The following is a 13,531-nucleotide window of genomic DNA, read 5'->3' on the forward strand; positions in this document are numbered from 1 at the left end:
TGCCTGAAGCATGCTAAAACACTGATTCATGTTGCTGATTTACGCTGGCTCCCTGTCAGTTTGAAGAGCCAGTAAAAGCATCTATTACTTGTTTTTTACGCAATAAATGGCATGGCCCCTTCACATTTTGAGTTGAATTGAATGAAAGATTATTTCAAAGAAAAGTAAAATTTTCAAAATAATTAACATAAAATATTTCAAATATAATCATCTGTAAATACAATAATAAACAAAAGAAAAACAAATTTTTTTTTTACTTTTTTTATTTACATTAGAAGACTCCTCCGAGTTTGTGCGTCCTAACGATCCTAGTGGCTATGTTGTCAGGGAATTTGCCCCTGGTAGGGTCATAAACAGGTGTCTAGGGGAGGGACCAGACGAAGTGTGGCTCAAATCACCCCTATAATGATGACAAAGCAAGGACCAGGGTTTCCCTTGCCCGGACATGGGTCACCGGGGCCCCCCTCTGGAGCCGGGCCTGGAGGTGGGGCACAGAGGAGAGCGCTTGGTGGTTGGGCCCTTGCCCATGGGGCCCGGTTGGGCTCAGCCCGAAAGGGTGACATGGGCCTCCACTCCCGTGGGCTCACCACCTGCAAGAGGGGCCATAGGGGTCGGGTGCAGTGTGAGCTGGGCGGCTGCCAGAGGCGGGGACCCTGGCGGTCTGATCCTAGACCTCGGCAGAAGCTTTAGGAATGTCACCTCTCTGGCGGGGAAGGAGCCTGAGCTGGTGCACGAGGTTGAGCGGTTCCGGCTAGATATAGTTGGACTCACCTCAACGCATGGTTTGAGAGGGGCTGGACCCTCTTCCATTCTGGACTTGCTCCTGGTGAGAGGCGCCGAGCAGGTGTGGGCATGCTCATTGCCACCTGACTTGGCGCCTGTACATTGGGGTTTAACCTGGTGGACGAAAGGGTAGCCTCCCTCTGCCTTCAGGTGGGGGGACGTGTCCTGACTGTTGTTTGTGCTTATGCACCAAGCAGCAGTTAAGAGTACCCACCCTTTTTGGAGTCCTTGGAGGGGGTGTTGGAGAGCACTCCTTCCGGGGACTCCCTCGTTTTGCTGGGGGACTTCAATGCTCACGTGGGTAAAAACAGCGAGACTTGGAGGGGCGTGATTGGTAGGAATGGCCCCCCTGATCTGAATCCGAGTGGTGTTTTGTTGCTGGACTTCTGTGCTCGTCATGGACTGTCCATAACGAACACCTTGTTCAGGCATAAGAGCGCCCACATGTGCACTTGGCACCAGGACACTCAAGGCTGCAGTTCGATGATCGACTATGTAGTCGTATCGTCGGACTTGCGACCGCATGTTCTGGACACTCGGGTGAAGAGAGGGGCGGAGAACTGATCACCACCTGGTGGTGCATTGGCTCAGATGGTGGGGAGGATGCCGGTCAGACCTGGCAGACTCAAGCGTGTTGTGAGGGTCTGCTGGAAACGTCTGGCGGAGTCCCCTGTCAGAAAGAGTTTCAACTCCCATCTTCAGGGCTTCAACCATGTCCCGAGTGAGGCGGGCGACATTGAGTCCGAATGGGCTGTGTTGCCTGCCTCTATTGTCGAGGCGGCCAGCCGCAGCTGTGGCCGTAAGCTCGTCGGTGCCTGTCGTGGCAGTAACCCCCAAACTCGTTGGTGGACACCAGCCGTCAAGCCGTAAAAGATGCCGTCAAGCTGAAGAAGGAGTCCTATCGGGCCTTTTTGACCTGTGGGACTCCAGAGGCAGCTGATGGGTATCAGCGGGCTAAGCGAAGCGCAGCTTCGGCGGTCGCTAAGGCATGGGAGGAGTTTGGAGAGGCCATGGAGAATGACTTCTGGACTGCTTTGAGGAGATTCTGGTCCACCATCCGGCGGCTCGGGAGGGGATAGCAGTGCTCCGTTAACACTGTGTACAGTGGGCTACTGACCTCGACTCGGGACGTTGTGAGGCAGTGGAGAGAATACTTCTGTCACAGTGCGTGGCCGGCCCTGAGTTTTCCCAGCAGTCCCTGAAAGCATTCTCCCTCCAGCTCTGCTGATTGCTGATGCGCTCCACCTGGTCTGGGCTCCTTATATACCAGTCTGTGGCAACTCTTCTTTGCCAGGTCATCTTGGTTTATCCCTGTACGCTTCCAGCCATTATCTCCTGCTTGCCAACCTGATCTCTGACCTGTGACCCATTTTTGGACCTGAATATCCCGACTCAGCCTGCTCCCTGTCTGGTAAACCGTGCCACTCTGTCTCTGATCCTTGACCTGTGTTTCGACTTGGAAAACCTGATTCTGCCTGCCCCCTGTCTGTTGACTCTGCCTGTGATTCATTCTGCCGGTACTCTGACCCTTGGACTGCCCTCAGGATTTGGATTTCAGATTACGGATCTTGCCCCTTGCCATCTGGAAACTCTGGAGGATTCCTGGAGATCTTATTCATCCTGGATTTTCCACTTCTGTAACTATCAGAACAAACTAATTGTCTTTCTGGTTCTGCAGTTTCCACAGCCCCGGCGGAGCTTCTCTTACGACATCACGGCCCCTGAAAACCACCCTGCTGGTTTCCATCCCCTCCGCTGGTACGTGAGCAATATCTCTCACACATTCCTGTTTGTTCTGGCTGGATTCTCATCTGAGCTCTCCTACCTGCAGGCTAAGCTGACTGCAAAAACCAGACCTGATTTCCCCAGAGAAATTCTCATCATCTCAATAAACACTGTTTTTACCTATTCCTCAGTTCCAACTTTATTTGTGGTCCAGTTTGCTGATTCGTGACAACTTTGAAGACCTTCTCAATCCCACCAACACGTCTTCCGATGAGGAAGCAGAGTCTGGGGTAGCTGGTGCTGGCTCTCCCATCTCTGGGGCTGAGGTCACTGAAGTGGTTAAAAAGCTCCTCGGTGGCAAGGCCCCGGGGGTGGATGAGGTCTGCCCAGACTTCCTTAAGGCTCTGGATGCTGTAGGGCTGTTTTGGCTGACACGCCTCTGCAGCATCGCATGGACATCGGGGACAGTTCCCCTGGACTGGCAGACTGGGGTGGTGGTCCCCCTCTTCAAAAAGGGGGACCGGAGGGTGTGCTCCAACTACAGGAGGATCACACTCCTTAGCCTCCCTGGTAAGGTCTATTCAGGGGTGCTGAAGAGGAGGGTCCGCCGGATAGTCGAACCTTGAATTGAGGAAGAGAAATGTGGTTTTCGTCCCTGTCGAAGTGGACCAGCTCTACACCCTTTTCAGGGTCTTTGAGGGGGCAAGGAAGTTTAATCAACCAACCTACATGTGCTTTGTGGACTTGGAGAAGGCATTTGACCGTGTCCCCCGGGGACTCCTGTGGGGGGTACTCCGTGAGTATGGAGTGCTTGTACGAGCTGTCCGATACCTGTACGACCGGTGTCAGAGCTTGGTCTGACACCGGTCGGTAAATCAGAATCGTTTCCAGTGCGGGTTGGACTCCGCCAAGGCTGCCCTTTGTCACCGATTCTGTTTATAACTTTTATGGACAGAATTTCTAGGCGCAGCCGAGGTGTTGTAAGGATCCATTTTCGTGGCCTCAGGATTGGGTCTCTGCTTTTTGCGGATGATGTGGTTCTGTTGGCTTCATTGGGCCGTGATCTTAAGCTCTCACTGGAGCTATTCGCAGCCGAGTGTTAAGCGGCTGGGATGAGAATCAGCATCTCCAAATCCGAGACCATAGTTCTCAGGTGAAAAAGGGTGGAGTGCTCTCTCCGGATCTGCAATAGGGTGCTGCCCCAAGTGGAGGAGTTCACGTATCTCGGGGTCATGTTCACGAGTGAGGAAAGGATGGTGCAGGAGATCGACAGGCGGATCAGTGCCACATCTGCAGTGATGTGGACGCTGCATCGGTCTGTCGTGGTGAAGAAGGAGCTGAGCCAAAAGACAAAGCTCTCGATTTACCGGTCGATCTATGTTCCCACCCTCACCTATGGTCACGAGCTGTGGGTAGTGACCGAAAGAACAAGATTGCGAATACAGGCTGTCAAAATGAATTTTCTTCGCAGGTTGGCCGGGCTCTCCCTTAGAGATAGGGTGAGAAGCTTGGTGATCCGGGAGGGGCTCAGAGTAGAGTTGCTGCTCCTCCGCATCGAGAGGCACCAGATGAGGTGGCTAGGGCATCTGGTTAGGATGCCTCCTGGACGCCTCCCCGGTGAGGTGTTCCGGGCACGTCCCACTGGAAAGAGGCCCCGGGGAAGACCCAGGACACTCTGGACGGACTACATCTCTCGGCTGGCCTGGGAACGCCTCGGGATCCCTCCGGATGAGCTGGTGAACGTGGCCAGGGAGAGGGAAGTCTGGGTTTCCCTGCTTAGGCAGCTGTGCCAGCGACCCGACTCCGGATAAGCGGCAGAAAATGGATGGATGGATGGATGGTGTCTGAAAAGGTGTAGGAAGAAGCAAAAGCTTTTCAAGTCCTAATCCTTGTTGCTCTAATCAGCTAATAACTTTATATCACCTAATCATTTGAACCTCTTCATATTCAACACTTTAACACAAACACCCACACACACACACACACACAAAAAGGACAAATAAAGACTAACGTGACCAACCCTTTAGACAACACAATATTCGTCTTCCTTAAGTTCATGCAATTACAAAAGAAAATTAGCTTTTAAATCTTATATTTTCATGTGATTCATCCCATAGTCACCCCACATACAGAAATGCATTTTTACATGTAGTTTGCACACAAGGTTGTTTCAAATAGTTAAATTCATTTCCAGCCTCTCTCTCCAGAAACAGTTTCTGTATATTATTAGGTAATAAATTATTTTTACTTTATATACTATATTTCACCAAATCCACAAATTTCAGTGCCAATTTCAGAGTTTGTTAGTATGATCTCAGTAGCCTACATTATGAACTCTTCTCAATGCTCTCTTTTGTTATGTGCATAATGACTGTATGTTACTTTTGTAAGTGTTACCCCCACACAGTAAATGAACAATACAGGACATACACTGCATCGAGGGTCAGAAAGTGTCTAACTTTACCTACAACAACGATACTTTTAGACAACTTAGAACTCACAAGTTTTAAATAAGATTTCCAGCACAGTATATGGTAAGTATAAGCTAAGTATAGCATAACTAGTTTTCATATATTCTTTCTATAATTACATTAGTAATCGCCATTTTCACTTTTTTGTTTTAAGATTACAGAACACCTAAAGTGAAGTTTTATTCAAATTCAATGATAATTTGTTTTTATTAAACCATAATTTCAGCTGACTCAGTTCTATCATGACCACATCTAACAAGTGCTGCAAATTCTCACCTGCATAGAGAACAGTGTAATCTGCAAAGCCAAACATTTAAAAATATTTGATACATTACAGATGTCAGATTACAGACATGCCCGAGTTAGTTAATCAGCACTTAATCTTCTGCTTAATAATCTGCTGCTCCTGGAGGATACCAATTAAAAAACAAAAAGAAGCTTTCTTTGGACAAAGCAGGAGAAACGCCAGTTTCCATGTTAAAATATTGTATTTGTGGTGTGATAAATGACTTTCTGGCTTTTACACATTGCTGCGATTTCCTCATAATGTGAGACTCACTCGCTGAAACACAGAGCTGAACATCATTATAATATTATTAAAATAATTTTTTGTGTTTACAATGATATTTGTGAAGAACAACTTTTTAGAACGGGGGGGATGGGTGAAGTCCCTTGTGCCCCCTGGGATTTCCTCCTATATGGCACTTTTTGGTTTTAAGGCCCTGATGATAACTGATGAAAAACTGATGATAAACTCAATTATTAGATCTTCTTGCAGTCAGTCAGCCTGTTGACTGTTGTGGATTAAACCGGGTATTTGGGTTCAGTACGTTTCACTTCTCCCTGTACATACATGACTGCATCCCAAAACATAAAGAGGGCCCTAATGTGAAACTGCAGAGAACTCTACTATCAGCTGTGCTACAAACAATGATTATTAGAAAAATAACATAGAGAAAATATAAACAGTCCCACTTACATTACTGGAGCCGAGGTCGAGCAGGTAAGCAGCAGTTGTCCAAACTAACATGTCTTGTTGATGTCAGAGGTCAGAGGAGAATGGGCAGACTGGTTGGAGAAGATAGAAAGGCAACAGGCAGTCAAACAAGCACTGGTTTCAACCAAGGTATGCAGAATAACATCTGCATCAGGCTCACCTTCGGATGTAGGGTCAACTTTAAAATAACATGAATGACTTTACTGACTTTACACACCTATCCAGGGTGTACCCTACCTAACCTAGTAGTAACTGGAATAGACCCGACTTTCAATTAGTGAATACAGACAATAGATGAATGGATGAATGTTTTTGGATTGTGGGATAGAACCAGTCGAAACACAAGAAAAATATATATCGATACTACACCTAATTGCCACCAGCCAACATTAAAGGTTGCAGGAAAGCTGGATTCTAACCCAGCATTTAGCAAGTGAGAGGCAGGGTACACCTGGACAGGTCACCAGTCCATCGCAGGTGGATGAGGGAGACAAACAACATTTCACACTCACTCCTAGGGAGAATTTAGGATGACCAATTAACCTAACATGCCTGTCAGAAGCCCATTTCGAACCTGGTAGTGATCTTTTACAGACATGGATTGGCCACTAAAGTGCAGACATGAATTACTTTTAGAATCTTTGGGATGTGATGGAGGTACGACTCTCCATCATCAATGCAAAATATTTGATAATAATTACTGAAAACTGGATGGAAATAAATGTTTTGAAATTGCAGAAACGTATAAAAGTGATGCCACAGCAAATGCTGCTATAAGAAAAGCTAAAGGCAGTCTGATAAAATGTTAGAGCACAATGTTTCATGGAAGGGCAGTGTATATCTTCATCTGGACTCATCTAGCTTTCATATAATGAAAAGCTGGCTGGGGGGGCCTCCATGTCAGCGTGCTGCTGAGAAAGCCTCATTCATTGGTCCAGTTTCGGTCATTGATGGACACTTTCCTGCAGGTTTTAGATGTTTCTCACTTCAAAGCACCTAATTTAAATCACTGGGTCATTAACAGGACTGGCAGAAGGAGGACCTTTGCCAAGGGTATGACACATGCCAGGACCATCACTGTTTTCAACCAATGAATTAGCAGCTCTTAAACAGCAGATGTCGTTTGTCCCTCTTTGAGTGGTGGGTCCCAGGGTGGAGTATGAGGGCCCACCATTGCTCAGTTTTGTAAACCCATATGATTTGGAGAAAAGCTGAAACGTATGTCCTCTGGTTCAGTTTCTCTTTGGGTCCAGTAGATAACTCTGTTGTGCACTAACCTTAACGTTCCAAAAGTGTTTTTAACATTATTCAGGCTAAACTGTTACTGCAAAGTAAACTGTTATTTTTTCACATCCTATGTCTGATTAAACGTTGAACAGGTACAGAAATCACTGGCTCCCTGTAAGACGAATGGCTGGCTGCCAGGAAGCATCACTGCAGCTTAGATTTGGTAGTAATTTCAGAGAAAAGAAAAGACTGTGACACAACATGTCACTCCGCTGCTAATCGCTCTTCACTGGCTTCCAGTTGCAGCACGCATCAAATTCATGGCTCTGCTTCTGGCTTACAAAAAAAATAACCCAAACGGCTCCTTTCTACCTTCACTCCCTCTCCACAGTTATGCTCTTCCAGAGAAAGACGCCTAGTTCTCCCACCACAATGTGGTGCGAAATCAGTAGCTAGACTCTTTTCCTCTGTTGTTCACCAGTGGTGGAACGAACTACCGAACTCTGATCCGCAGAGTCCTTATCCACTTTTAAGAGCAAGCTAAAAACTCAGCTGTTTGAGGAGCATTTCCGCACTTAGCTTAACTCTTCTACTCGTCGGACTGAGTTAGAAAGATTTGTCCAGCTCTTTGGCACAACTCAGCACTAAATAAGCTGCGCGCATTTATCCCTAAGATGATGTTGTGTGATGAAATCATGGTCTTGTGTTTAAACAAATGACTACACTACATGACAGCACCTGGTCCAACTGGACTCACAGCAGTCTGACTACCACTTAAAGATGATGACGTCCCATCCTGTTTGAATTCTCGCTTGTGTTGTTCTTACTCTCAAATGTAAGTTGGTTTGGAGAAAAGCATCTGCTAAATGACTGTAGAAAAGAATAGAATAGTAAAAGAGGAACAGTTTCTGAATAGCTATAACAGCATTTGATGGCAAAATGAAAATCCTTGTAAAGTCAGTGAGGAACAAACGAGCACAATGAGTTTATGTTACTAAACCTTGTCATGCATTTGTTTTAGAAGACATTGTCCTTTCAAGCAGGAAACAGTTCAGAGAAAATGACAGAAATGACACATTTCCTCCTTTTTTAGAATGTATAAACGATTGTGACAGGTTGTGATATTATTGTAGCACCAGTTATTTGCATCTCTCTGTGGTGAAATGAGCTCATTTCATGGTCTGCTGGGTGGTTCGGGGGAGAAGCACAAATGAGTGAGAATTGTCACTTGCCCAGGGGTTGGATGGTCTGGGGCATGGTGCTTTGCAGAAATGAGGGAGTTGGAGGAAATATGAAAAATCAGGCCTCAATAATGCTGGCCGCACTGAACATCGGCACAGACATTTGCATATTGCTTTCTCTCGCATGCAGTAAAATAAGATGGATCATTTCCTGAGCCTTTTAGCCGGGAGGAGGAAGAGAAGGGAGGGAGTGCTCCTATTACTATCTCAACCTCCTGAACTGAGTTCACATTTGTGACTTCATGCAAGACTTCTGCAATCCAATAAGTCAAGGTCATTCTGAGCTGCTACTTTTAGCATTCATCTTCAATAAATCATTGCCATATCAATTCTAAGACTATGGTATAATTACTGCAGACACGTGAGGCAGAGTGGAGACAGGAACTGATTTTACACAGAATCAACTACTCAGAGGTCAGAGTTTTTATCTTTTATATAATGATGAAGATAACGAGTTATGTGGAAAGGAAAGTTAACCCACACCAATTCTAACATTTGAACTTCCAGGACAGTTAAAAATCATCTGGTCCCTGAGATCAATTATCAGATTTTGCAAATGAATAATGGGCAACTCAGCATCACCAACAGCATGTAATTTTCCCAGTTCAGTATGAGATCCGGAAACAAACAGCAGGATTAAATCTTAAGAATGAAGAGAAAAACTTTCTAGGCTATTAAAAAACAAAAAAAAATGTAGGTTTGTACCTAACAAGGAAGCAGATCAGAAATTGGTAAGAACAAACTAATGACCACCTGTAGCAGCAATAAGTTGAAATAATGGTCTCACGTGGTTGTGGAGGAATTTTTCTCCACTCTTCTTTCCAGTGTTGCCTCAGTTTATTGAGGTTTACAGCATTGGCATCTGCAGCTCCCTGAAGGTGCAACTACAGCATTTCAACCAGGTTGAGGAACGGGCCATTGCAGCATCTAGATTAATTGCTTTTTCCGTCATTCTGAGTAGATCTGCTGCTGGGTTTGGGATCTTTCTCCTGCTGAATGAGCTAATTTTAGCCATTTTTGCTCAGACAGATGGCCTAACATTTGACTCTAGAATACTTATGTATACAGAGGAGTTGATGGGCCACTCAATAACTACAAGGTGTCCAAATCTTGTGGTTGCAGAACAAGCCCAAATCATCATCCCTCCACCACCGTGCTTGACAGTTAATATGAGCTGACATGAGCTCTGTTTGGTTTTTCCTTTTATGACCTAAAATCTCAACATTGGTCTAATCTGTCCAAAGGACATTAGGTGTCATCACCAATATCTTTTCAAGAATTTTCTTAAATTCTTTCTCCACAATTTTCTTTGTACACATATTTTCTCTTGGATTAATGAATGCCAGTCTTGTCATGAATTGAAAGGAGTGAACTGAAATTTCCAGGTTAAAAACCCAAAATACCCATAAAAGGGCATGAGACCGAAGGGCTGTGTGCAGGCTCAGACAGAGAAAAGGTGGATGGTGTTATTAACTGGAGAAGGGCAATTGCTGTGTATGGCTAAACAGTTGCAAAGGTCCACAAGAAAGGCAAGAGGTCTGTTGCAGCAACAGTAAATGTAAAATAAATCTGTTATTTTACTATGGTATTTTAATTAAATGAACAACTGAAAACAACAACAAACAACGGTTTTATTATTTATCAAAGATGTCAGCTTTCTAAAGTCCATAAAAGTACTCTTGAGTGCTGCTAAGAATTGTTCTTATCTAGGTGAGAAAAACATTTTTAAAATGACACTACCTTCATGAAAAGTGTCACAGAACTTCAAACAAATCTGTTCTTGAAAACTGTTGCCATATGTCACACATTGTCCCACGATTCTTGTGGTTTGTTAAAGAAAGAATAGGCTTTCTCCTGCAACCCTTCAAAAAATCTCTATTTGTTCAGGCTTTTTTCTAAATGGATTGTCATGAACTTTCACATTTAACATGCTAACTAAGACCTGGAGAGTCTGAAATGCTGATCTTGGGTTTTTTACAGTTGGAGTGAACTTGCTAAAACGTCTACGCCCGGAAAGATTGGCAGCTGGCTTGAAGGTTTTCTATTTGTTTATAATTTTTCTCTCTGTAGATTGATGAACAGTTTGGAAAGGGCCTTATAATCCTGCCCACATTGACTGGTTTAGTATTTGTACAAAAAGAGATGGAGCCACGTCTCCATAAGCTGTTACTAAGTAAAACAAGGACAGCAGGAGAAAAGAAATAGAAGGTCTCTGAAAGAGATGGCATGCTGCAGATGGGAAATAGGGGACAATGAAACTGTTTTTTTTTTTTATTTTACTAAGCACATTTTATTAAGTCAGACCAAAAGTATCGGTTGGGTCCAGAAATAGGTCAAGAAGTTATTTTTAGAAAGCCATCAGAAAACCTGATTCCACAAGTCTCCAGCCATTGGAAAATAATATATTAAAAGATTCTTTGAATCTTTTAGCCCAGGGCCAAACTGAAAAGCTTTATATCTAATAAAAGTCTCATTTAAGCCTGAGGGTACATAGTTATTTCAGTCATACTCAGTCACTGAAAATCCCCACTGAGTTTGGATTATCAAAGCCTCCTAGAAAGGGATCTGTAGATAGTAGTGAACCAAGAGAGGCATGTATTTCCTGCTTTACTTTTTGTTCTGCATGTTCCATGGCTGTAATGCTTTCTGTGGGTTAATTTCAAATGTATAAAGATTTGAAATTCTTCACCACCAACGATCCAGAGTTAAAGATAATCAAAAGTCATAAACTCCTGATTTTTGCTGAATGGCCCCTTTAAAATATTAGATATTATCATTTTTATTTAAACTTATCCTGACATCTAATATGCTGATGATATTATTATTCACATTATGATTTATAGCTGAGGTCATTGTGGTGGGCAGACGTTCAAGAACAAAACACTGCTTAGGTTTAGATTTATACTGGACGATTACAGCTTTTCAGGTTTCACTGTCCCCCAGCAGCATCCCAGTTTCTCTCTCCTACTGGAAATTAAGTTTGGGAATTGGGCTCTTTCTAACAACAAACCTGGATCTGCACAAGACTGATGTTTGTTGTATTTCAAGCTGCACAACATCTGTCAGAATGAATTGTAGATATTTCTGCGGCCTTAAAGAAGCTTCTGACTGACTCTGTTTTCTCACTGTATTTTAAAGTCTCTTTGCACATTTTAATAGTCAGATTTTAAGTGGATCTTCTGTCAACAAACTCCTTTATGTGTCTCTGAAAACACATAGTGCCACACTAGCGGCTCCAAAATTATTCCCAGCTAAGAACCAGCCCTCTTGATCAGTTTGTTCAGGTTCTTTAAGTCTCTGGTCCTGATGCTGCTGCCCCAACAGATGATGCAAAGCTGATTTAACTTTCCACATCAGCCTCATAGAAGACATGCCACATCTTTGTGAAGACATTGAATGATCTTAGCTTCATTAAGAAGTAGAATCTGCTCTGTCTTTCTTCTAGATGCATCTGTGTTGCATTTCCAGTCTAGGTTGTTGTCCAGCTCAGCTCTGAGGTGCTTGAATTCCTCCACCACCTCCACCTCTTCTGCCAGGGTGTAAACAGTATTTTAATTTGTCATAAGATTCACAATCATCTTTTGTTTTGTTTGTATACAAGAGGAAGTGATTGTTTCTGCACCACCTCACAAACTGACTGACCAGTTCTCTGTACTCAGCTTCTTGTCCATCACTGATACTCCCCACAGCTGCATAGTAATCAGAGTATTTCTGCAGATGACAGGATTGAAGAAGGGTTGCACATATTGCATTTTGTACATAACTTCCATTTAAAGCCTGAAACCAAAAAGCAAAGACTCCAGTTGAAGAATCCGATTAATTTACTTCTGATATTGGTTTACAGGTCAATTATAAGCCAACAATATAAACAGCTTTTGGGTTGTTGGCCTGTTTTATTCATATTATACATTAACTGCTGCAACAGTCAACGTCCTGGCAGCATCTTTTGATGTCCTAAGAGTTGTACTTGATATCCATTCAGTCACCATGAGTTTGGATCTTTCTGTAAACATGGCAAAATCACCTCTAGAGTAAAGTTTAAATTGTTGTTCTGTCTCATCCTCAGATTAAAGATTAGCAGCAGGGCTTGCTGCTTATTTTCTCAGCTTTGTAACACATATTTTTATGCTGATGCCATCTGGTAGACTGTCATCATCATCACCTTAGACACAACCCTCACCAGAGTACAGCTCTTTGTTTTGCATGTTTATAAAAAGGGGGTTGAAGTGTTTCCTCTGCTGATTGTGCTGAGATTACAGTGCAGAGAATGTTAAACACTGGATGGACTCCTGACTGCAGACTGGCCAGGAACACAATTCCAACAAGACCACAAATCTGGTTATCATACAAGTGTCAGAACAAAATATGATTGGAATACAGAAAGATCTACTCACTGGTCATTTTATCAGGTCTACATGTTCACTTACTTGTTAATACGACTATTTAATCAGCCAATCACATGGCAGTTCAGTAGTTTAGTTCTGGGTAAACAAACTGCAAACAAATTCCCATAAATATCAAAGCAGCAGACTCGGTCCAGCTACAAATGTGGGTCCTGGTTTGCTTCAAGTAGCCCAAATACAGGAAGCAGACTACAAAGCACAGTGCATTGTGGGTTCAGCACGTGGAATTGTGTGTAGACAATCAAAAGTTGTTCACTCTAAATTAGGAGTGAGTGTTTGTTTGTCTCTCTGTGTTTGCCCTGCCCTGGACTGGCAACCTGTCCAGGGTGTACCTGCCTCTCACCTGTTCATAGCTGGGATAAGCTCCATGCACTCTGCAGTCCAACCAGTCAGGAGACATTATTGCCTTGGAAAAATCTCTCTCTTTGTTTTAAATAATTCAAACCTTTTTTTAGGGGTGCAAAGCTAATCATGAGCTACCCTAAATTAGATATAAAAAAGAGTAGAAATGAACCAAGGACCTGGATCACTTCTGTCTCTACTAATTATTATTAACCCTGGTGCATCTTACAGAAACTGCTTTTAATGGCTGACAATCCACATTTAAATATACTGGTGCTTGTCATAAAAATAGAATATTATGAAAAAGTTGATTTATATTAGTTATTCTATTCAAAAAGTGAA

General features: G+C 43.6%; 1 long non-coding RNA gene across 1 annotated transcript; it reads left to right on the forward strand.

Moving 5' to 3' along the window:
* Positions 1 to 2,090: 2,090 nt before the first annotated feature.
* On the forward strand, positions 2,091 to 2,733 carry LOC121635856. Its single transcript, XR_006009549.1, has 3 exons — positions 2,091 to 2,194; positions 2,462 to 2,541; positions 2,615 to 2,733. It is a non-coding gene; the product is annotated as an uncharacterized LOC121635856 (long non-coding RNA).
* Positions 2,734 to 13,531: the final 10,798 nt, after the last annotated feature.

The sequence above is a fragment of the Melanotaenia boesemani genome, chromosome 24, assembly GCF_017639745.1.
Source record: "Melanotaenia boesemani isolate fMelBoe1 chromosome 24, fMelBoe1.pri, whole genome shotgun sequence".
Classification (NCBI taxonomy): domain Eukaryota; kingdom Metazoa; phylum Chordata; class Actinopteri; order Atheriniformes; family Melanotaeniidae; genus Melanotaenia; species Melanotaenia boesemani.